We start from the raw sequence: 26290 nt of genomic DNA, 5'->3' as shown, positions 1-26290 counted from the left end.
CTCTGAGAGATAGTGAAGGACAGGGACATTTGGCAAGCTTCAGTTTATGGGGTTGCAAAGAGTCAGACAAGACTTAGTGACTGAACAACACTATAAAACTCAGGGACAAAGATATTTTGATTTGAAATATTGGGTAATTTCCATGATATTTCTGCATTTGGGCCAGTAGGTTGGTTTTTGATCATGTGTTCCAGAAAAATAGAAAACTGCAGTATAGCCTCGTGGTTAAGTGTGTAGGTTCTAGAGTCAGGCTGTTGACTTGAAACCTTGTTCTGCCACTTCCTGTCTATGTGACCATGGACACGTTTATTAATCCTATTTTGCCTTTGTTGTCTTATTTTAAAATAGAATTAGTTGTAGTGTTCACTGCTTAGAATTCCTGAGATAATTGAATCACAGAATACATATGTCTGATATTCAACAAGCTCTCAGTGTAGCAGTACTGAGGTTAAGATTCTACTACCTCAAAATATTTAGTCAGGAGAAACAGCTGAAGTTAGATGCTTTCTACTTTCAAGATCTGTTATATCTAATTCCTAAGTCAGTCCTGACCAGGTGGTGGAGTTCATCAGCAGCCTCCACACTCCAGGTCGTGCCTGTCTTTGATCTGGCATGAATTAACTGCACCTGTTTTGTAGTTTGGACCCCCCACCCCCACCCCACCCCCGCCCCCGTGCACCCGTCCGCCCCGAGTACCAATAAAGTCTCAACCTTTTCAAACCCATCTTGTTGCTATGTTGATTCAGGCTTTGCTTCTTCTTCTGTACCTGGATTTCCTTTGCCTTATACCTGGTTTCCTGTTGAAAGCAAATTTTGTCCCTGGATCCCTGACCCTCTATCCTGACCTTACAATCATTCTCTTTTATGGAACTGAATGCTGCCCCTTAATTGCCAGCCACAGAATGGCATATTGATGCAAATAGACCAATTATTCAGAGCTATAGGACTTCTGACCACATGGACTAAACCATTATGAACAGGATTGGCAAGCATCATAGAGGGTGCTTCAGTTAAGTTCAGTTCAGTTCAATCACTCAGTTGTGTCCGACTCTTAGCGACCCTATGGACTGCAGCACACCAGGCCTCCCTGTCCATCACCAACTCCGGGAGTTTACTCAAACTCATGTCCATTGAGTCGGTGATGCCATCCAACCATCTCATCCTCTCTCATCCCCTTCTCCCACCCGCCTTGAATCTATCCCAGCATTAGGGTCTTTTCAAATGAGTCAGCTCTTTGCATCAGGTGGCCAAAGTATTGGAGTTTCAGTTTCAATATCAGTCCTTCCAATGAACATTCAGGACTGATTTCCTTTAGGATGGACTGATTGGATCTCCTTTCAGTCCAAGGGACTCCCAAGAGTCTTCTCCAAAACACAGTTCAAAAGCATCAGTTCTTCGACGCTCAGCTTTCTTTATGGTCCAACTCTCACATCCATAGATGACTATTGGAAAACCAATAGCCTTGACTAGACAGAACTTTGTTGGCAAAGTCAAGTCTCTCCTTTTTAACATGCTGTCTAGGTTGGTCATAACTTTTCTTCCAAGGAGTAAGCATCTTTTATTTTCATGGCTGCAGTCACCATCTACAGTGATTTTGGAGCCCCCCAAAATAAAGTCTGTTACTGTTTCCTTTGTTTTCCCATCTATTTGCCATGAAGTGATTGGACCAGATGCCATGATCTTTGTTTTCTTAATGTTGAGCTTTAAGCCAACTTTTTCACTCTCCTCTTTCACTTTCATCAAGAGGCTCTTTAGTTCTTCTTTGCTTTCTGCCATAAGGGGGGCACTTAAAGAAATATTATCTGGGAAATGTGAGGTACTCGGCAAAGAGGGACTAGATGATCATAGAGAGCCAGGTCCCAGAATAAATTGTAGCTTCCTGGTCTAGGAGATCACCCTTGAGTACCTAGAAAAATTCATCACTATGCCCCTCACTCCACCTCCCTAGGATGGAAAGAACTCTGATCAGATATCAGATATGTCTGATACACATGAATAATGGCATAAATTGATGATTTTTGTTTGTGATTGAGGAAGGAAACCACAGGGCTGGTATTGCTAAGATTTCCCTGGTGTTTTCTCCATGGAGAATTTTTCAGTTTGTAGTAGAGTTAATCTGAAGATTGGATAGGGACTTGAGAGCTCTGGTTAGCCAAAAAATAGGTATTGTTAGAGATAAAATTAAACCATATAATTAACACACATTGAAATGCTTCAATAAATCTATGTAAAGCCCAAAGTACAGAGCCAGACACACTTTGTTCAAGAGATATAAGGAAGTATTATTTTTGCTATTTGTAACTTGTTAGCTGATTTAAATATCATAATGTGTCACTCACCTCTCTGTAATATCTGGGGTATTTTGGAGTTAAAGTAAAATCAGACACATCAGCCGGGTGAGGAATTTCATAAAACATAGCAATATAATTACCAACAACATTATAAATAAGAATATTAGTATAGAACTATAGTCTTCCTTTCAAAACATGCTTTGGCTTTAAATTCAGACATGATTAAGTAGAGGAGAACCTGAATTCCTATATGTATTCATCCAAAAGTTAATATGATCTGGTAAAGCCCTTTGCAACTTTTAGGACTTCTATGCTAAATCAATTCCTTCTTGATAAATGCAAATTGAAGAGCTTGTAAACATCTCCCAATTGGAGTCAAGCAAGAGATCATCTTTCAGCAGTTTCAGAGCTCAGAGTAGCGTCAATCAACTGACTCAGTTGAGATAGACAAGAATTATATTTGTATTTTTCAAAACTTTGATACATTTACTTTCACTTCTTTCCTGTTTAACACCTCTATTTTTGTTCATTCCTTGTGCATAAAGTTCTTATACAGAATTTAAAAAATTCTTTTCAAAGAAACACCATCTATGAAAGCACATTGATAGGAAAGTACCTAAACAAGCATATACTTTCTAATTAGCTCTTTTCAGTTGCTCACATTGCATAATTAAAGCTCATTGAAGCCTATTCAAATGAAGAAATGTCTTCTTTATTTTTTAAAGCATCATTTAAAGTGGTTTTGAAATTGACATTATCCTAATTACCTTTTCTTAGAAATGAGCTTATGAGCTTTCATCATGAACAAGGAGAAAATGAGATCAGCCTGGTGGTTGATGTAGGTTTGCTGTTGCTCTTTTGTTTGCTTTTGACCCTCGGACTTAATGGTTGTCCTTTACTATGTACCAAAGCCATGGCTTCCAGTGTGTGTGTGTGTGTGTGTGTGTGTGTGCCTGTGTGTGTGTGTGTGAAAGCCCTGGCTTCCAGTGTGTGTGTGTGTGTGTGTGTGTGTGTGTGTGTGTGTGAAAGCCCTGGCTTCCAGTGTGTGTGTGTGTGTGTGTGTGTGAAAGCCCTGGCTTCCAGTGTGTGTGTGTGTGTGTGTGTGTGTGTGTGTGTGTGTGTGAAAGCCCTGGCTTCCAGTGTGTGTGTGTGTGTGTGTGTGTGTGTGTGTGAAAGCCCTGGCTTCCAGTGTGTGTGTGTGTGTGTGTGTCTGTGTGTGTGAAAGCCCTGGCTTCCAGTGTGTGTGTGTGTGTGTGTGTGTGAAAGCCCTGGCTTCCAGTGTGTGTGTGTGTATGTGTGTGTGTGTGAAAGCCCTGGCTTCCAGAGTGTGTGTGTATGTGTGTGTGTGTGTGAAAGCCCTGGCTTCCTCTGTGTGTGTGTGTGTGTGTTTGTGTTGGAGTGTAACAGGGAAGAGCCAATTTTGACTACATGTTGGATCCGTTTTTTTTTTTTTTTTACTTTAATCTTTGCTTTTGTTATTATAATCATACATAAGGGCCTGCCTTAGGGAACTCTGCCCTCTGACTGTTAAGCTAAAGTGGCTTTATTCAGCTGACAGGGAGACAATCTGACCCTGCGTACCTGTGAATGGCTGCAGATAAGAAATTAACACATCCGCTTTTATTTTACAAGATAAAGCCCTTTTTATTTCACTTCCTTACCTCCTCTCCCTCAGTATACAAGAAAGTGGCATCCAGACCCCAATAAGATTTTTTTTTGCCGACTCTAGCCAGCCATCTTCTCCATCTGCCAGCTTGCTGAACAAAGTCATTATTCCTTGCATCAACATCAAGTCTCCTGATTCATTGGCCTGGCCTGTCGTGCTGCAAGCAAAGCGAGCTTGGACTCAGTAACAGGAGATGAGGTGCTTGGCATGTCCACAACCACCTGCCTTGTCCCTTTGAACTTGTTTTGGGAATTGGATGGAAAGGGATGTTGATAGGTTTTCAGGTAAAAACAAGAGGTGCATGCTGAGTTGTCTGGATCCTTGCCTAGCTTTCTGTTTCTGAAACATGGATGATCTATGACCACTAATGCATTGAAGAAAAATATATTAAATTAATAGATTGAATAAACAAAAATAAGTGAATGTGGTAAAAACATGAATAAATGACCCAGCCACATTTTAATCAGCTTTTTTAAAAGGGCATAATTAATTAATAGGAGGTTAGAGTCTGGGAGTTAAATGCTTTCTATATCCTGTCCAGTGACCACAGACTTTCTTTTTATTCCAAGGGTTGTAATTTATAAATGTGCCTCCTTGCCCATTAATCATAGCTGTCTTTGACTATTCTGATCTTCAAAGGTCAGAGTTGACATTTTAATGTAGCACCTGGGCATCTCTACTGATTTCTTTCTACATTATTCACTAGAGTAGCATTCCTAAGGAAATGGGGCATGTGTTTTTTAGCCCTTTAAGTAACAGTTGGTATTAGCCCTTTCTTTAGTTCTGACCTCTATTCAGCCATTGAGAAAGGGAAAAACATTTCATAAATAAAGACAAAAAAAAAAAAGACTACATTTATCCCAATAGAGATGCAGTTCATTTAAAATCAATCTAGCTTAAGAACTTTCAGGGTCTTCTGTCCATGAGATTTTACAGGCAAGAATACTGGAGTGGGTTGCCATTTCCTTCTCCAGGGGATCTTCCCAATCCAGGGATTGAATCTGGGTCTCCTGCACTGTAGGCAGATTCTTTACCAACTGAGCTATGAGGGAAGCCCAGTTTTAAAACTTTCATTAAAGTTGGAAATTTTGAAAATTTAGGGATTTAAATTTATAACACCTTTTGGGTATAATACAAATTTCAATACTTTCCTATGCAGAAGAATAAAAATTGATGAGGAATGTTTTCAGACAGGGGGACTCGTATGTGTTGGGGGGAAAGGTATCTGTACGTAGGGTACTGGGTTGTTGGTTTGAAACCTTGGGATTTCATTGGGTGGAAACTGAAACTGGCCTCCTTACATGGAGGGCAAGGAGAACCTAAGAAAGAGGCCGGCCACCACAGATAGGCAGGTGGTAGGTTTAATAGGCAAGGGAACTTATGTTCAAGGCTTGTTTTGGGCAGCCACAATATGAGTAGTTCTCTGCCTGGCCTGCCAGAGTCTCAATAGTTCAAATAGAGGCCTTACTTAGGTTAAGTCATGTGTACTATCCAGATGGTCATAACAACACTTTGCTCTCTCAAGGCTGTGTCCTTGAAAATGGTTCCCACTGTGGGAATGGTGAGCATAATGTACATTCCAAAGGCAAGAGAGGAGGTAAGGAATTTTGAATTGCCTGTGTCCAGCTTGCTGGTCAACCAATATTCACATCCTCTAAATGACCATCTCTAACGCGAGTGCCCTTGTGTACTTGGAAAGTAGACTTTCCATAACTAAACATAACTCATGCCATGTTATGTTTATTTGAGCAGACAGAGGAGGATTTAAGTCAGAATCAAGTCACAGAATAATAGAAACCGAAAATTGCTGAACCTCTTGAAGCAGGTGATTGAAGTGAAGGGTTAGCATAACATGCCTTCCCTCCCTTTCTTTCTTTTCTTTCTCTTTCCTTTCCTTTTCTTCTGCCATCCTTCCCTCCTTCCTTCCCTTCTTTCCTCCCTCCATCTCCCCTTCCCTTCCTCTCCTTCCTGACTTTGTTTTTTTTTTTTTGTCTGTCTTTCTTTCTTTCTTCCCTCCATGGCTTTATTCAGGGCATAGTTAACAAAGAAAAATGGTGTGTATTTAAAGTATGCAATGTGATGATTTGTATGTATATGTATATATATTGTTGTTCAGTCTGTAAGTAGTATCTCTGATTCTTCATGTCCCCAAGGACTGCAGCACGCCAGGCTTCCTTGTCCTTCACTATCTATCTCCCAGAGTTTGCTCAAATTCATGTCCATAGAGTTGGTGATGATATCTAACCATCTCATCCTCTGTTGCCCCCTTCTCTTCCTGCCTTCAATGTTTCCCAGCATCAGGGTCTTTTCCAATGTGTCAGCTCTTTGCATCAGGTGGCCAAAGTAATGGAACTTCACCTTCAGCATCAGCCTTTCCAATGAATATTCAGAATTGATTTCCTTTAGGAATGACTGGTTTGATATATATATGTGGAAATATATACATATATATATATATATATATATATATATATGAAAAAGTGAAAGTGTTAGTTGCTCAGTCATGTCTGACTCTTTGTGACCCGGGGACTGTAGCCTACCAGGCCCCTCTGTCCACAGAATTCTCTAGGCAAGAATACTGGAATGGGTAAGCCAGGGGATCTTCCCTGACCCAGGGATCAAACCTGGGTCTCCTGCATTGCAGGCAGATTCTTTACCATCTGATCCACCAGGGAAACCTATATATTATATATATATAATGTTTGAAACTCCAAAACTATGGCCACCTGATGCGAAGAGCTGACTCATTGGAAAAGACCCTGATGCTGGGAAAGATTGAGGACGAGAGGAGAAAGGGATGACAGAATGAGATAGTTGGATGACATCACTGACTCAATGGACATGAGTTTGGGTAAACTGCGGGAGCTGGTGATGGACAGGGAGGCTTGGTGTGCTGCAGTCCATAGGGTTGCAAAGAGTCAGACACGACTGAGCAACTGAACTGAACTGAACTATTATGTTATTATGTTGTATATATAAATATTATGTTAATGTTATTAATATAACATTAATTATTATGTTTTATATATATATATATATATATATGCAAGTATAAAATCATGATCACAAGCAAGTTAATTAACACATCCCATACCTTACCTAGTTATCATTTAGCATGGCCTTTCAAAGATCCTGATTACTTTCTAACACACTATGGTAGACTCAAAGGGGAAGTATTATTGGAATAATTTGATGACTGTTGGGTGTGGAGTCAGGAAATTGGATTAGTTGACATCTCAGGGCATTTGTATGACTTTGAGATTAATTAAATTACTATTATATATACAGTATTTATCAAATATTTTATATACTTCAGGTTTTAAAGAACACATGCAAACTTTTCCAGATAGAATTAGACTATTTTTTTTCCTGAAACAATGGGTTTTAAATCCTGACAGAGTTCTATCCTAGAGTTGGGAAAATGCATGTATTTTTATGAGAACAGTTAACAGTATGCCTATAATAATTTTCTACTTTCTCATCATTTTAATTTTCCCCATCACAAACTGAAAATCAAGCACATGTTTTTATAAACATTATTTGTTTGATCCCTTTGACTTGTGAAAAGGATTTGTTTTATTTTTATTCCTCAGTCCTCTTCTGCTGCAACTAACATTACACCAAAAAGACTCTAGCTCTGGTTCTCAGAGAAATTAAGTTTTTCTCTCTGGACAATAACGACCATTTCTCTACTTTGGTTCTTAAAATGATGCAAAGACTGCTTCAGAAGCACGGTATGCATCTTGAATCTTAGGTGGAAAATAAACTGATATTTGTGATGTAGTGACTCCCAATTTTTATTGTGAAAACTGGCATTTTTATTTTTGGTGAGATAAAGGATTTTAAAAATTATATCGTCCAGGATTCAAAAAAGTGGATGGATGAAGGCTGTGTTTGATTGGACTATGAGTAGACAAGAGAGGACACCAGGGAAGGTTATTAAGTAGCTGAAATGGGAAACTGGGTTAGAAAGCAACAGCAATATCCTGAAGGTGTTGGGAGAGATCCCAGCAACACAAGAAGGCTGTTTATGTGTGAGGCTGATCAAGTGGAAGGGCCTAGACAACAAATTGATCACATCATATCTTTTCACATTTTCATTTATTTTTAATTTTTATTTTATATTGCACTAAGTTGATTTACAATGTTGTGTTAGATTTTCAATGTTGTGTATAGCAAAGTGATTCAATTAAACATATGCATATATATTTTTTTGTAAAATTCTCTTTCCACTCAGGTAATTGCAGAATATTGAGCAGAATTCCCTGTGCTATATAGTAGTTTCTTCTTGGTTATCTATTGTAAATATAGTAGGCTTATATTTCAGTTCCAAACTTCCAATCTACCCCTCACCTCTACCTTTCTCCCCTGGTAAACACAAGTTTGCCTTTTTAAGTCTGTATACCTGTTTTTATTTTGTAAATAAGTTCATTTGTATCACTTTTCTTTAGATTCTGCATGTAAATGATATCATCTGATATTTGTCTTTCTCTTACTTACTTCACTTAGTATGATAATTTTCAGGTCCATTCATGTTGCTGCAAAAAGCAGCATTTCATTCTTTTTAATGGCTGAGTAGCATCTCATTGCATATATGTACCACTTCCTCTTTATCCATTCATCTGTCAATAGACATTTAGCTTGCTTCCGTGTCTAGGTTACTGTAAATAGCATTGCTATGAACATTGGGGTGCATGTATCCTTTCAAATGATGATTTTCTCTGGATATATGGCCAGGAGTGGGATTGCTGCATCTTTGAGCTGGGTTCAAACACTTGGTTGAGAGGATCTCCTGGAGGAGGGCAGGGCAACCCACTCTAGTATTCCTGCTTGGAGAATCCTCATGGCCAGAGGAGCCTGGTGGACTACTCTCCATGGGCTTTCAAAGAGTTGGACACGACTGAGCGACTAAGCACAGCACAGCACATGATAACTTCAATGGTTTTGTAAGAAACGTTTCTACAGTCCTCCATAGTGGCTGCACCAATTTACATTTCCACCAACAGTGTAGGAGGGTTCCCTTTTCTCTACACCCTCCCAAGCATTTATTATTCGTAGACATTTTGATGATGGCCACCCTGAATGTGTCCAATCTCATCTGACCATATATCTTAAACAACAAGATTTTTTTGTCTTTTATTTGAGTCACTTCTAGAATCCAAAGTCTAGAAAAAGTCAGGTGTAAAGGGGATAGCAAGAATGTCCATGGCATACTTCACACAACTATGGCTTATACCTATCCTGTTTCTAAGTACCATACACAAATTTATGAAGTTTTTATTTTATCTGTCCTGTACAGCACCTGAAGATCTATCTTGAAAACTTCACCATAACCCTATGAGGTATGTACTTTACTTCTCCATTTTAAAGGTAAGGGTATCCAGGCTTAAAGAATTTAAGTAACATAAACAAAGTCTCATGATTAAAAATGGGAGTGAGAGTGATGGAGTTTGAATCCTGATACATAAGACCAGAAAGCTCTTAATTATTGTTCTGAATTACTAGGACACTATTGGTGTGAAATGATTTATTTTTAGGTAATTGAAATTAAAGAAGTACCATTTACATTTGAAATGAGATTTTATTGAGAAGAATAATATCATTTAAATGCTGTATTTTTAAAATTAATAATTTGTGTCTTTTTCTTATCACCAAGTGCCCATACAATTAACCAAGCATTATTGAGGTAGCTTTGCAATTTAGAGATGTGTGTTGGCAAGTAATTGTGTGAGAGCCTGCGGTGAAAGTTGGCAGTTTTTAAGCAGAAAGGAAAAAATTTAGAAAGCAAAGTATATTACAAAATCATCAACTTCTTCCTTAAGGTAAAAATCTTACAACATGCTGGAAAAATACATTACAAATGAGTGCAGACCATCATCTAGATTTTTGCTCCTGTTGTGTTTATGCCTGAGGTCTTTTTATTTGCTCATTGTTTTATTAATGGACTTGAACCAAAGAACATGCTGGTGAAAGCTGCAGTACCTGTGGTATAAAAGTATATTGTCTGAAAAATGACTTTTTTTTTCACATCCACGTGTAATACATCATGGAAACCAATTTAGCATGGGTAGTGTTAATATATGGTTGAGGGCTAGGAAAGTTTTCAGGCAAGTAAGCACAGCCAAATCAATCCGTACTGGAAGAGGAAATTCATCAGAGAGAAGAGCTCTTCTTCACTGTATATTTAGTTGTATTATTATGTCGAAGTTCTATTCTTAAAGGATTTTATTATAGGGACATAAGTCTGTCATCTACATAATATGCAATAGGCTGTGTATTCAAAATCAGGAAATAGTTTATCTAGTTAATGCTATAATGGTTAGGCTTTGAAACTTCTAAAAAGGCAAATACTATGGCCCTGGAGTAAAGTCTGTTATTGAAGATAGGAATAGAGAAATTGGATTCATTTTAAAAATCTCATATAGAGCTGGTGCATACAGAGGAAGTTCAGTAACTAATGAATGCAGGAAAGAATCTAAAGGAAGTGAAGATGAGGAAAGTATACGATGCATGGTGTCAGGTGTCGGGGCTCATACGCGTGATCTACAACTCTAGAGCAATTATTTTACATTAGGATTTGGTATATGAAATGGCTATATTTCAGGATTCATACTTTGGTCTGCTACATATGAAGCCAACATAATTTTATCTGAATGGGATTTTGAGGATCATCCCCTCTAGTCCCCATATGTTGCAAATGAGAAAATAAAGCATCAGAGAAATTAATCATGTAAAGTCACCCTTTCAGATAATAGAAGAATGGATTAGAACAAAGATTTTCTGACATTCCCTTCAACACAACAGGTGATTTTTTTTCTCCCAATACAGATTTTCCTGCTTTCCAAAAGTTCACAGCTTAATGCTGCTTCACTCTTAGGAATACATACTTTACTACTTGTTTTGGCTACCTGAAATAAAGCCAAGGAGAATTTTCAATTTTACTAAAAAAGCCATTATTGTACTAAGGCAGATCTTCTGTAAAAGCAAAGTGGTAAATTTCTGAAATGTAGAGTATACTTTTCACTTTATTCATTTCTGCTTAGGAAAAGTTCCACAGGAACTTTTTTTCTGACAGTGCAGAAAACTGTAATTTGAGCCTATGGCTAGAGATTAATAGAATAGAATAATATATAGAATTTACTTATTCTCCAAGCAATAGTGTGGGAGAAAATATTTAGACATTATATGCATGATAAAGTACTTGAATCCAGAATATACAAAGAACACTTTATAACTCAATGATGAAAAGACACAGAACTCAATATAAAAATGGAAAATAAACAATGGATTTGAATAGATATACCTTCATGTCCGATTACAAAGAAAGGCAATGCCAAAGAATGTTCAAACTACTGCACAATTGCACTCATTTCACATTCTAGCAAAGTAATGCTCAAAATTCTCCAAGCTATGCTTCAACAGTATATGAACTGAGAATTTCCAGATGTTCAATCTGGATTTAGAACAGGCAGAGGAACCAGAGATCAAATTGCCAACATCCGTTGAATCATGGAAAAAGCAAGAGAGTTCCAGAAAATCATTTACTTCTGCTTCATTGACTATGCTAAAGCCTTTGACTCTGTGGAGCACAACAAACTGTGGAAAATTCTTAAAGAGATGGGAATGCCAGACCACCTTACCTGCCTGAGAAACATGTATGCAGGTCAAGAAACATGTATGTAGATCAAGAAGCAGCAGTTAAAATCAGACATGGAATAATGGACTGGTTCCAAATTGGGAAAGGAATATATCAAGGCTGTATATTGTCACCCTGAGTATTTAACTTCTATGCAGAGTACATCATGTGAAATGGCGGGCTTGATGAAGCACAAGCTGGAATCAAGACTGCTGGGAGAAATGTCAATAACCTCAGGTATGCAGATGACACCACCCTTATGGCAGAAAGCAAACAACTAAAGAGCTTCTTGATGATGGTGAAAGAGGAGAATGAAAGAGCTGGCTTAAAACTCAACATTCAAAAAACAAAGATCATGGAATCTGGTCCCATCACTTCATGGCAAATGGATGGGGAAACAATGAAAACAGTGACAGACTTTATTTTCTTCATCTGCAAAATCACTGCAGATGGTGACTGCAGCCATGAAATTGAACGATGCTTACTCCTTGGAAGAAAAAGCTATGATCAACCTAGACAGCATATTAAAAGAACAAAGACATTACTTTTCCAACAAAGGTCTTTATAGTCAAAGCTATGGTTTTTCCAGTAGTCATGCATAGATGTGAGAGTTGGATCATAAAGAAGGCTGAGCACCAAAGAATTGATGCTTTTGAACTGTGGTGTTGGAGAAGACTCTTGAGAGTCCCTTGGACTGCAATGAGATCAAACCAGACAATCCTAAAGGAAATCAGTCCTGAATAGTCATTGAAAGGACTGATGCTAAAGCTGAAGTTCCAATACTTTGGCCACCTGATGCGAAGAACTGACTCATTTGAAAAGACCCTGATGCTGGGAAAGATTGAAGGCAGAAGGAGAAGGGGACAACAGAGAATGAGATGGTTGGATGGCATCACTGACTCAATGGACATGAGTTTGAGCAAGCTCTGGGTGTTGGTGATGGACAGGGAGGCCTGGCATGCTGCAGTCCATGGAGTCTCAAAGAGTTGGGCACAACTGAGTGACTGAACAAGAGCATCATGCTATATACAAATAGCCAAAAACTTGTAAGAAGATGTTCAATATTATTCGTCGTTGTGCTGTGCTTATTTGCTCAGTCATGTCCAACTCTTTGCTATCCCACATACTGTAGCCCACCAGGCTCCTCTTTGCATGGGGATTCTCCAGGCAAGAATATTGGAGTGGGTTGCCATGCCCTCCTCCAGGGGATCTTTCCAACCCAGGGATCAAACTCAGGTCTCAGGCATTGCAGGCAGATTCTTTACCATTTGAGCCACCCGGGAAACACATTACAGGAATGCAAATAAAAAACACAAACCACTTCATACATACAAGGATGGCTAAAATAGAAAAATGACGACAATAAAAAGTGCTGGCAATGATGTAAAGTTATTTAAATTCTCATATATTGCTAGGGGAATTTTAAATTGGTACAGACATTTTGGAAATCTGTTAGTTTTTTAAAATATTAAACTTATCATATGACTCATCAATACCACTCCTTAGTATATATCCAAGACAAATATAAACAAATTTCTGCATAAACACTTGTACAGAAATTTTCATAGAAGTATTATTTACATTAGCAAAAAAGTTCGTGAACTGATGAACAGAGAAATAAAATGTGGAATATGCATACAATAGGATGTTATTTGGCCATTATAAAGAATGAAGTACTGATATAGTCTACAATGTGGACAAACCTTGAACTATTATGCTAAGTGAAAAAAGCTTCACAAAAGGCCATATTTGGTATGACTCTGTAGACTATAAATGAAGTCAACCCTAATGGGAACAAGCTGAGATGATTTATTCAGAGCTGTCTATATTGGGTGAGGCAGCCACCAACCTTCACTTTTCACAGAGACTCAACGGCAGGGAGAGAAGTAGGAAAGAAGGTCAGCTTCGAGTATGCCCTGTTTGACCAGCATGGTGTTGACACAGGGGAGGTGTAGGATGGGCCAGCTAGAAGCAAGGCATCCTAAGTAACTGATTAAGGGTACATATTTGGTCTTTTCCAGGTGGCCCTAATTTGGAAATGGGAGAAAAACTTAGAAAGCTGTAAGTCATTAATCAAGTCCTGGCCATTTGGGGCCTGTTGTTACATGGGTTTATTATCCAATTTCCTGGACTGGTTACTTTAAAACATAGGTTGCCTTCAAAGCTTTATTACAACAGGTTGTGGGTCAGAGTTCTATTTTTGTGTGTAATCTGTCCACTTTTTTGTGTGTGAGTATTCAGCCTCTCAGTTCATTATCTGAAATGTACAGGATAGGTGAACACATAAATACAGATGGTACATGAGGAATTGTCTGAAACTGGAGGGATAGGATGGAGAGTGTTAATGGGTATAAGGTTTCTTTTCAGGTTGATGAAAATATTCTAATATTAGGTTATGGTGATTTTTTTAAAACTGCAAATACACTAAAAATGACTTCATTGTACACTATGTTTGAGTACACATTTGTTACTTTAGGCTCCCCTCGTAGCTCAGTTGGTAAAGAATCTGTGCAATGCAGAAGACCCAGATTTGATTCCTGGGTCAGGAAGCTCCCCTGGACAATGAAATGGTAACCCCCTCCAGTATTCTTGCCTAGAGAATCCAATGGACAGAGGAGCCTGGCAGGCTACAGTCTGTGGGGTTGCAAGAGTTGGACACAACGTAGCGACTAAACCACCATCACCTTGTTACTTTATGTGTCAATGAAGCTTTAAAAATAATTCACTGATACTCATGTTTATTTGAAATGATAACATTTTGAATGTAATGTTTAAATGTCTTTATAGTTAAAATTAATTTTAGTTTCCTTTCATTTTTCTTAATCTACTAGAAATTTAAAAATGATATGTATGGCTAACATTTAATTATTGGTCTAAAAAGAAGTCATATTTAAAAAGTGATTACAAATGTAAAGAATGCTATCATGGGATCTTTGAGGTTTTTCTTTATACTTTTCATAGATATAGATGAGGGAAATGAAATTCCTAAGGGTTTGTTAGGAAGATGTAGGAGCTACAAACTGTACCCTCTTCAGCCTGGCTTAAATACTTCTTTTCTATTTCACAATTGCCTTCATTGTAGATTAAGGAAATATGGGCTTCTATCAATTGTTAGCAGCTTCAGAGGTTTTTGACAACATTGACAATCTGATAAAAGCCATGCACACTCTTCTCAGGGGGGAATAAATTAACACACATATGAACCATGGTGAAATCTTTTATTTTGCCTGTATAATATCCATTCACACTTCTGGCAAGAGCAGGTAGACTTTGTTTGGAGAGTGGGGTAGGTGATATCCTTCCACCATTCACAATCCTTGGGACTTGGTGTGTAAGCAGTAAGAGATACTCACCCTTACTAGTCACAGGTATTTATTCAGGAGTGACGGCTTTACTTTAGTTGGTTCAGCCTGGAGATTTTAGGAAGCTGAAACTCCCTCTTCTGCTGCAGTCAAAGCAGGAAAAGTCCAAGATAGAAGCTTTTGAGTGCTATCATATGGAGACAGAGAGATGGAAAATAACAGGAGATCTTTAATATCACTTCAGCCTCTGGATTCAGCCCTGCCTTAAACTAATTTGTCATGTAAGGAAGTTTATACATTTATTTTTTGGTAAAGGTGATTTGAGATGTATTCTTTGACACTTACAACAGAAAGAAACCTGGTTGTTACCTGTGGTAAACACAAGAGGGTTTTATGGATATCACTGGGCACATCCACAGGTTCATCTTAAGGATCCATGAACTATATCATAGGTAAGGTAGGAGGGCTGCTTTGTGGACTTTGAACAGTGGGTAATTAACCAACTTAAAAAAATATGTATATATAAAATAGGTATATAATTTTTGTGGGCCATTCTGTGTGCTTGTTTGGGGAAGGTGATATTTATGAAATTGAAAGCCCTGCATTTTCGCGTTTTCTTGTGTGACCACCAATTACATCTAATAATTAGTTAAGTGGTTTTCAACTTAGATTTTGCCAAAATAGCCCATATATTTATAATGTGATAAACCTTGGATCACAGTTTGAGAATACTGAAATAGAAATGTATAGTTTTGGCTTTCCCCAATGCCATCCCGCCAACTTCAGTCCTGGTATAATTTCAGAGCCACTATTAGAGTCTGTATATTTAATTAAATTATATGTGCAAGAAAGCAACTTCTGGGATTTGATTAGCAAATGGTCCTCGTGAATAATATTGGGAATTTTGAGGAAGATTTGGATCTGTGGTTAAGGCTGTCATCTGAGTTTGGAAACTGAGAATTTCCTACCTCATGAATCAAAACAGCCTTTTGTGGCATGAGAGTTCACCTAAACCAGACTCGATTCATAGGCATTTGTCTGCGTTGGGGGACAGGAGAAGACATCTAATAGACAGGGGGGCCGTGTACCTGTAAATTCAAAGACCAGTTGCAGCATAACATCCATTACTAATGGATTTGCATCATGGCTATGCTTTGGCTGCTTTTTGGAAGCAAGTCCACTGAAACTGTTCAGATTCAGACGAACCTAATAGTGTTTTGAAGGTGGTATGTGAGGAGAGAAACATTCATGACTTCACAGGACAGTTACTGGTAGCAACCACTTAAGGAAGCTGCTGCTACAGTTGCTTGGTATAAGAAAAAGAAAGTTACAGCTAAAGTCTCATGGGAGCAGTTGCTGAGAGTGATCACAGACTTTTATTAAGTACTTTCTCTGTGCACAGCTTCTGCTGACTCTGAGAGGGCAGTCAAAGAAGCTCTAGCATGGCTCCTGGTCTAGGAGATCTTGCAATCTGGAGCAATTATAAGTATCTCACCTATCCAATGGGGATCATAATATCTGCTGGCAGGGATTCTCATGAAAAATACACACTGTAACCTCCTATAATATAAAACAGTCCTGAAACATGGGTAAGAATCTCAGTAAGTGTGTGGTTAATTATCAGCCTCATCTCCTCATTGTGAATCAAGAGATAGAATAATATGCATACTCTCAGTAGGAAAAAAATTGGACAGTCATGATCCAGATGTATGATTTAGTTTCAATAAAGGGAGAGAGAACCACTACCTTACATTCACTGGGAATATCTCTGTTTTTTATGGGTTACCCCAACTAGAACTTAGGTATGATGGCTCCTTCATGCACTTCCAAATATTGTCTCAGTTCAAGCAAGTGTGTGCATGTGTTAATATTCATCCTAGAAATTATAATTGCTTACTTGGAAAGTTTCCCAAATGAGACAGATCAAAATGCATGACTTATATGATCCATTTTCCTGGGAAACTGATATTTATCAAGTCTTCATTCTGTGCAAGGTACTGTGTTAGGAATATGTCATTTTATATTATATTTACATGTACTAGGCAACATAGACTATTATTATCCCAGTTTTGCAGATGAGGTAAATGAAGCTGACTTTCCTGATCTCATAGATAATAATCAGTAGAGTTGGGATTTCATCATAGTTATCCCCATATCAGAGGCCACATTCTTAACCACTATACCTATGTAATTCCTTGGTGGATGGTCTGAGGTTCTCAGAGCGTTAGGATTATTGATTCTACTCCAAGTGTTAGCTGTTAGCTCTTTGGACACTTCTAGTTCTTTAGCTATACAATAATAGAAATGTTGTTCATTGGCAAGATTTTGGGTACCCTGATTAAACTGATCCCCCATTCCTTGAAATATAAGAAAGGTCCATCCACACTTGCCACCAGCTGCTGCCAGGTACCCATTATTATCTGCTTAATTAATCCCAGAAAAAAGAATATTTCATTGTTAACTTTCACCATAAAAAGCTTTCAGCTTACTCTCTCTCCTCAGAATCCCATGGGTCATCCATATGTGATTCAGTTGATAAAGTAGGTAATTAGTTAACATATAGATCCCTAGGTCCTACTCCTGAAAATTCTGAGGCAATTGATCTTATTGGTGCCACAAGCACCTTCTTTTATACACGTTCCCAGCATTTCTGACTTATGTTTTTTGGATCATGATGACGAATACAGATGACTTTGTCAGAAAACATGGTTTCAGTACTTAAAATCAGTCATTAAAATGTACAGAATATTAATATTAGCAGAATGAATGATCAAATTTAACATAGACTTTAATATATAAATTTAAATATATTTATTCCTTTTATGATATCAGCCTTATACTCTCTGCTAGTTCAGTTCAGTTCAGTTCAGTTCAGTTCAGTCGCTCAGTTGTGTCCGACTCTTTGTGACCTCATGAACCACAGCACGCCAGGCCTCCCTGTCCATCACCAACTTCCAGAGTCCACCTAAACCCATGTCCACTGAGTTGGTGATGCCATCCGATCATCTTATCCTCTGTCATCCCCTTCTCCTCCTGCCCTCAATCTTTCCCAGCATCAGGCTCTTTTCAAATGGGTCAGCTCTTCACATCAAGTGGCCAAAGTATTGGAGTTTCAGCCTCAACATCAGTCCTTCCAATGAACATCCAGGACTGATCTCCTTTAGGATGGACTGGTTGTATCTCCTTGCAGTTCAAGGGACTCTCAAGAGTCTTCTCCAACACCACAGTTTAAAAGCATCAATTCTTTGGCACTCAGCTTTCTTTATAGTCCAACTCTCATATCCATACATGACTACTGGAAAAACCATAGCCTTGACTAGATGGACCTTTGCTGGCAAAGTAATGTCTCTGCTTTTTAATATGCTGTCTAGGTTGGTCATAACTTTCCTTCCAAGGAGTAAGAGTCTTTTAACTTCATGGCTACAATCACCATCTGCAGTGATTTTGGAGCCCAGAAAAATAAAGTCTGTCACTGTTTCCACTCTTTCCCCATCTATTTGCCATGAAGTGATGGGACCGGATAGACATCTAAATTGCCTACTGAGAATATTTTATCATTTTCCAAGCTTTTCCACATCTCATTTTTGCTATTTGAAATTCAGGGGATCCAAATGAGAATATGTATCATCCTCCCATTTTACAGATGCAGAAACTGAGGCTAAGCAAGTTTAGATGAATTTTCTAGATTAATCAGGTTTCTAACTATTGATTTTGGCTCTGTTTATGTCAGACATATCCTTAAATTGCAATCAGAACTATCTCAAGTAGATAGAGACCTCTTTAAGGGCCATTCTTTAACTCCCAGAACAGACAGCACCTACAATTTCTCGGATTAAGGAAAGGGTCATTTAAAGCCATCTTGAGTACTAGACTCACCATGACCCCATATCCAGAGAAATTCTTCTACGAGTAGCACACACTGCTTTTGATGTCCCCACCTCTGTCTTTGATGTTCTTGGTCAAGTTCTATTCAGAAGGTTAGGAAGAGAGCATGAAGAGGGCTCAGATATCTTCTAGTACAAAACACTCATTTATTCATAAACACAGAGCCCAAGAGGCAATGCATAATCTATCTGTAGCAGCTCAAAGAGTTAGTGACAGAGCTAGAGCCAGTGTGTCTGCCTCCCGAGGCTCCACAATAGGGTAGAATGAGCTCTTGGGTGAGAAGCAAATAGAATAGGCATTGAAATTTACTCTGCCCTTCACTAGCTTTGTGACCTTGGCCAAGTCACTTAACACCTCTGAGCCTCAAGCTCTTTATCCCTGAAATGGGGATAATAATACAAACTCGACAGACCAGTTTTTCAAAATGCTGGTATCATTTCAAGGCATCTGGCTTGATTCAGGGTAGATTTTCAATGAGTGATGGTTTGCTTCCTTGCCCAGTTTCCATAATGGTTCAAAGATCAGTTATCAGGTCAAGCCCAGCACCAGATAACTTGCTCTATAACCATTAGGATGTATATTGTTTTTTAGCCACTGCCACATTTGTAAAGCAATATCCTGCTATTCATGAATGCAAATCAGGCTTCAGAGCAGCAACCTTTGACTCTTCAAATTTAGATTTGGTTATCAACAGGAATTTCTGTACTGGTCTCTGGATAATATTAGTCAGAAACAAGAGGAAAAACAATTCCTGCAGAGTCATCAACACCAGGGAAGGAGTGTTGCTACTTTATTCACTATTGTTTCCGTAGCTTATAGTACAGTACCTGGCACATAGTAATACACAATTACTGGTACAATACATAGTTAATATATATTATTGACAGAAATCTCTAATTTTACTTCTTAATGGTTTCCTATGTTCTATTGTTGGCTCATTTATTTCATTTTGATTAGTCTGATCCCTCTAGTTATGCTGTAACCTCCTCAAAGGCAGGTTCCACTAAAATTCAGTTCAGTTCAGTTCAGTCGGTCACTCAGTTGTGTCCGACTCTTAGCGATCCCATGGACTGCCTCATGCCGGGCTTCCCTGTCCATCACCAACTCCCAGAGCTTGCTCAAACTCATGTCCGATGAGTTGGTGATGGCATCCAACCATCTCATCCTCTGTTGTCCCCTTCTCCTCCTGCCTTCAATCTTTCCAGCATCAGGGTCTTTTTCAGTGAGTCAATTCTTTGCATCAGGTGGCCAAAGTATTGGAGCTTCAGCTTCAGCATCAGTCCTTCTAGTGAATATTCAGGAGTGATTTCCTTTAGGATTGACTGGTTTGATCTCCTTGCAGTCCAAGGGACTCTCAAGAGTCTTCTCCAACACTACAGTTCAAAAACATCAATTCCACTAAAATTAGTCATGAAATTAGCTGTAATTTTTGAAGTATCTGCTTCTGGGAACAGGACCTATCAGACATATATTGCAAACAGAATACTGTGCACATTTTAAATTAAGTCAGTTATTACTTCCACGTGACAGATGAAGAAATAGGGAGGCTAAATAATTTGCCCTTGATCACATAGTCTGTGCAAGGTACAGCCAATGGTTGAATCCAAGGCCTATATTCTTCCCATGTTGTTGTTCAGGCTCTAAATCACATCCAACTCTGCGTCTCCATAAACTGCAGCATGCCAGACTTCCCTGTCTTTCATTATCTCCTGGAGTTTCCTCAAACTCATGTCCACTGAGTCAGTGATACCACCCAACCATCTCATGCTCTGTCTTCCCCTTCTCTTCTTGACCTCAATCTTTCCCAGCATCAGGGTCTTGTCCAATAAGTCGACTTTTCACTTTAGGTGGCCAAAGTATTAGAGCTTCAGCTTCAGCATCAGTCCTTCCAGTGAATATTCAGGACTGATTTCCTTTAGGATTGACTGGTGTGATCTCCTTGCTGTCTGAGGGACTCTCAAAAGTCTTCTCTAGCACCACAGTTTGAAAGCATCAATTCTTTGATGTTCAGCCTGCTTTATGGTCTGACTCTTACACTCATACATGACTACTGGAAAAACCATAGCTTTGACTATATGGATCTTCATCAGCAAAGCGATATCTCTGCTTTTGAATATGCTGTCTAGGTTTGTCATAGCTTTTCTTCCAAGGAACAAGTTTCTTTTTAATTTCATGTCTGCAGTCACCATCCACAGTGATTTTGGAGCCCAAGAAAATAAAATCTGTCACTGTTTCCACTTTTTCCCCATGTATTTGCCATGAAGTGTTGGGACCAGATGCTATGATCTTAATTTTTTGAATGTTGAGTTTTTTTCTTCTTATACTTCCTCTCTATTCTAGTCAGTGTTTTGCAGAGAGTTTATACATTATAGGCATTAACTGTAAATCATATCAGCAGAACTGGGTAAGATTGAAAAAATCTGACAAGGGGAAAATGGCCTTTTCTGCTTGTTTTTATTATGGGTTGCCATTATGCTCCTCTGGAACTGTTCATGGTCATGAATCCCTATTGCCATATTTTATTTAGTTCTGTCTGTCCCAGAAAGGACCTTTTCCTTGCATTTTCCCTGACCAGTCCTCATGAATATTTGTTTTGTTGTATTTTGCTAGCTGAATCCGCTCAATGATCATTTTATAAGATATATAGTGTATTTTTCACAATAACCCTACAAGACAAGTTTTATTATCCTGATTTTAATGATGTGAAAACTGAGGTTCAGGGAAATTAAGAAACTGGATCATCAAGTCCATAGAAATGTGGCTCATTTGCTTTTCTATTTGTTCTTTACTCCTAGATCAAAATCTTAAATGCACTGAATTTAAGCATACAGCAACTATTTAACTCATACGGCAACTGAATGGGTTACTGTACTAGCCATACCTTAGAGTTTTATGTTTCAGGGATATCAAACAATGTCTCATTTTGATCTTCACAATAGCATTAAAGGATCAAAATCTTAAGTGATAGTTAGACAGCAGCAAGTTAAACTAGCAAGGATGAAAGGCCTTGGTCCTGTCTTTATTAAGCATTCTTCCTGTTGCAATGCACCTTCCAAGGCACACTTATATATTATGTCAGAGGACTTTCAAAAGCCTGTGTCTGAAGGAGGACATTACAGACCCCAGGACCTCAAGGAAGATATTGTGGCACAGGGAATATCTTCGGTGTTCCTTTGGCTTCACCACCAGGCTATTGCCCTACTAGTGGCTAACTTCCTCTTTAACCTAAATTAAACTGACACTGGACTTGGGTAAATCAGGAAATTAGGGTGTGTATTCTGTGGAGTCCTGGAGAGTTTGGGACTAAAAACTCAACATCCTTATGAAGAAGCATTTGCTCTAAGTTCAATACTTCTTTTTATTTTTTCCATTTTCCTTTCCTTTGTCATGCCAAATTAAATTTAAAACTTTTAATTAATGATGTTGAATATATTATGATTCTGTTTAATTAGATTTCTTCAATACAGCTATTTTTCTATCCATCTATTTATTCTTAATGAATAGAAAGACAGTGGGGCCAAAGTCCAACAAATGATAACACTGTTTCAGCCTCCCTGAGATGTGAAACACCTAGTGATTTTATTTTAACTCTCCTTTTTGTATGGTTCTGTATTACTTATTTGTTAAAACTTTACAGTATACTTTATTTTCAGAAATCATTGCTAGAGAATAATGTTAACTTGCATATTAGTTTCTTGTGGCTGCTGTAAACCATTACCACAAACGTGGTGACTTAAATAAGTGTTAGTATTTATTTTCTCATAATTCTGAATCCAGAAGTCTGAAATCAGTGTTACTGGTCCAAAGTGCAGGGGTCAGCAGGGCCTTGCCCTCTCTGGAGGCTTTCATGGAGAATCTGTTCCTTGCCTCTTTAGCTTTGATGACTGCTGGTACTCCTTGGCTTATGGCTGCATCAGTTCCATCTTCAACGTCAGTATCTTTAAATTCTCTCTGCTCCATCTTCACACTTTCTTTTCCTCTATGTATAGTCAATTTTCCCTCCATTTTCTGCTTATAATGATGCATGTTATTGTACCTGGGGTAAAGATAGATACTCATCACAAAATCCTTAGCTTAAAATATCTGCTGTCTTTTCCATTCAAAGTGATACTTACATGTTCTAGGGATTAGGTCCTGGTCTTTTTGGGGACCATTATTCAGTTCACTCTAAGTAGTTTCCAAAGGGAGAATGATAACCAATTAATATCTCATAGCTGCTTTTTAAAATGGATTTATGCAGCAGGAAGCACTAAATTCTTGTCCTGCATTGGGCTTGTGTCTATATTTAGATAAACTCTTGGCAGTTTACCTGGGATATCTCTAATTTAGATCCATTGCCTAAAGAGTTGTTAGTATACTATGTTCACTGTTTAGTACATCTCTTAGTCTGTATGATATATTATGTGGTTACCCTCCATATGCAACAACATATGTTCACAAATCCAAACTCTTTTAGGTTTATGAGAATCATGATCTTGGGACCAGAGAATCTTTCTGGGGACAAATTGTGGTCACTATATTCCACTGTACATCTCCTGTAAAATCAGCTGCCAAATGATAATGAGAAGGCATCTCAGCAGACTAGGGCTTGAGCACAAGTACCTCCCCAGTAAGTCTGAGGATGTGTGCAGTCAGAGGGGCAGACAACAGGCATTTAAGTTACCATAGTAGGTGCTTTTGCCTTCACTTACTCTTGTAATGGTATCTATAATTGCATAACAAGAGCAAGGCCATTTTCTGCTGATATTCTTTGTTAGGCCACATGGCCAAAGGGGGACTCAGCATCTTCTCACTCCCCCCTCCTCACCACCAAATGTGCTTGACACTTGGGTGGCCTCTATACATGCTCCTGATGACTAATGTTTCTTCCATGTTTATATTCTGCTCTATTTTCTAATTCATGTGGCTTGTAATTTTATCAGTGAAATTCAAGAACAAGAACAGGCTTTGGAAGAAATGCTTCAAAAAGGATGTCTCCAACCTGTCCTATTATAGACATTCGTATAAATTATATATAGCTGACTTTGGACAATTTTCTTTGGTTTCTTCTCTTTTTCTTTTTTTTCCATCTTTCCTTTCTTCTGTTAAATATTCTTTCTCATAAACCTAATGTGGGCACTAGTATTATACCCTTTTGTAAGTAGGAAATTCTACACTCAAAAATGTTAAATAATTTACCCAAATTATTGGGTAAGGTTACTCAGCTACAGACTGAGCTGAGATTCAAACCTGATCTCTGTGACTTTGGAATACTCACTGCTAGATATTATATTCTATACCTTACCTTCTGAATAGGATATCAATTTTAAAATGGACAAATTATGAAGCTATAAAGCCCAGGATGGTACCTTTGTAATCTGAAAGCTACAGAAATAGAAGGATGGAACTAGACTCACTGACAGCAATAGGATCAGAGAACTCTCAGTAATAGAGGCTACTTGGTAGCATTTAACCCCAAAGAAATAGCATATGAAACAGCATTTGAGGAAGAAAATGATGTTACAGAAAATTCCCAGGAGATAAAGAGGCAATTGAAATAAACGTGTGAAAGTCAGAAGGGAAGGAATCCTTAGTAACTTATGGAGAGGCTCTCTTCTTTGGGAACAGGAGTACTGAGAAATCTGAGGGCCATGTACTGAGCCAGAGTGGCTAAGCTCCAGAGACGATTATGAACTGAACTAAAGGAGGTCTGCTTTGTTGAGAACTTGTGAAACTTCCTTTCAAGGAAGGTCTTGCTGCCAGCTCCCAACAAACAGATTTCAGTTTTCATCTCATTCAGGATTCACTTCACTGCAGACAGCCACCACCCCTGAGGACATGACCAAAAGCCTGGACTTTTTGGGTCAACATGGAACAACTCAGACAAGGTATACATATTGTAACACCTCCAATGGGATTGGCCAAGGTCTTGCATGACCTGCTTTGCAATTAGACTTCTCCATTTACCAATCTCACTTCCTCTAATACATTCCCACAGGTATTGATCCCTAATAGATATCTAGCATGCCAAATTCAATCTTATTATCTGTTTGTGATATACTGATTTTCAATAAACCCTGAGAATCCTCATGTCCAGCTCTTCTTTGGACAGAATTAATATTCTTCCTTCCCCCATGCTAAGAAGAAATCCCCTAGTGAGAAGGGTAGAGTGTCCTAGGTAGGTGAGAGAAGAGGACCCTTTAACAGACGTCTGTTGTGCACTAGGCTTTTGCCTGCCACCATCTGACTTTCCCTCTAGAGATCTCATTTCTCTTTTTCTTGACTAGGTTCTGGTGCCTAAGCATTGTTCTCTGGAAGCAGACAAATGGAATACATGCTCCAGAGAACTCCGTTTGCTAAAGAATCATTATGCTTGGACTTTTGATGGCTTATTCACACAACCGAGTGTGTTAGAATGAAATTTTCCCAAATCTGACACCTTTAGAATGCTTCAACATCCATAGCTGGCAGCTGACAGCTTTGAGTACAAAACCATCACCACTTACCTGTCTTTTGGATAGTATTCATTAACCAGTTCTAGAAAAATCACATGACTCTTTGTTCTTTCATCCAACCACTGAACCACTGACCTGAGAACGAAGCTCAGTCAGTTACCACAGCTGCCCAGGGTTGATGTCTGGGCAACCAACACCTGTTTTATAAGGTGGACCCCTCTAAGGAGGACAGGAATTGCAAATGCTCCATCCCATTTCTATCTTGGAGATCCTAACAACCTCTGCCATAAAATGCCACATGTGGAGGTGTGTGTCATCTTTAGAGCTGCTACAACTCAGGGCCTCAGGCTGCTACCATTTATAGTATCGAGTCAGATTTAATAGGTCTCTATGTGACAGATTTAATGTCCAACAACTCATGGGGAAAATTTATCCAAAGAGCCTGAAGATGAAAGAGTTTGCCTGTCTACAAAGAGGAGTGAGTGATACATTTCCACACAGAATCTTCAGTAGGTTATAACCCATAAATCTGTCATCAGTCTTTACCTTCCGTGTATGTGAAATTATGCAAGTTTCTTTTTTTCTTTATTGTCATTTTGAATTATGCACTCTGTGTTATAGATGGATCAACTCTCCCTAGGCAGCTAACTGAACCTTGGAAGACAGGGATGTGTTTTATTTTCATGTCAACCTGCTCTGATTCAGTGTTTAGAGTGACATATAATCAGGCATTGAGTTAAAAATAATCTGTATTAGGTGTAAACTGCTTTATATCATGACCAATGAGATGTAATTGGTGCTATTGACAGCACTCTGGGCTGCATTGATTTTCCCATCAGGCTGAAACCTTGACGACAACATTTTTTCTCACCCCCAACTACTTGATTAGTTATGAACCATCACAAAGGAAAAATTATATAAAATACAAGTTTTTGTATACAGCCATGCTACTTTTCCAAAAGAAGCAAACTTGAACATAAATTATTGGTGCAACAACATAATAATTACCACTTAGTGACTGTTAAGCAGAATTGCCACATACTGCTCTTCAGAGACCTACTCTACTTGCCAGTTGT

This window comes from Dama dama, chromosome 15 (genome assembly GCF_033118175.1).
Source record: "Dama dama isolate Ldn47 chromosome 15, ASM3311817v1, whole genome shotgun sequence".
Classification (NCBI taxonomy): Eukaryota; Metazoa; Chordata; class Mammalia; order Artiodactyla; family Cervidae; genus Dama; species Dama dama.
The sequence above is the reverse complement of the archived record's forward strand: the minus strand, read 5'-3'. Positions refer to the sequence as shown.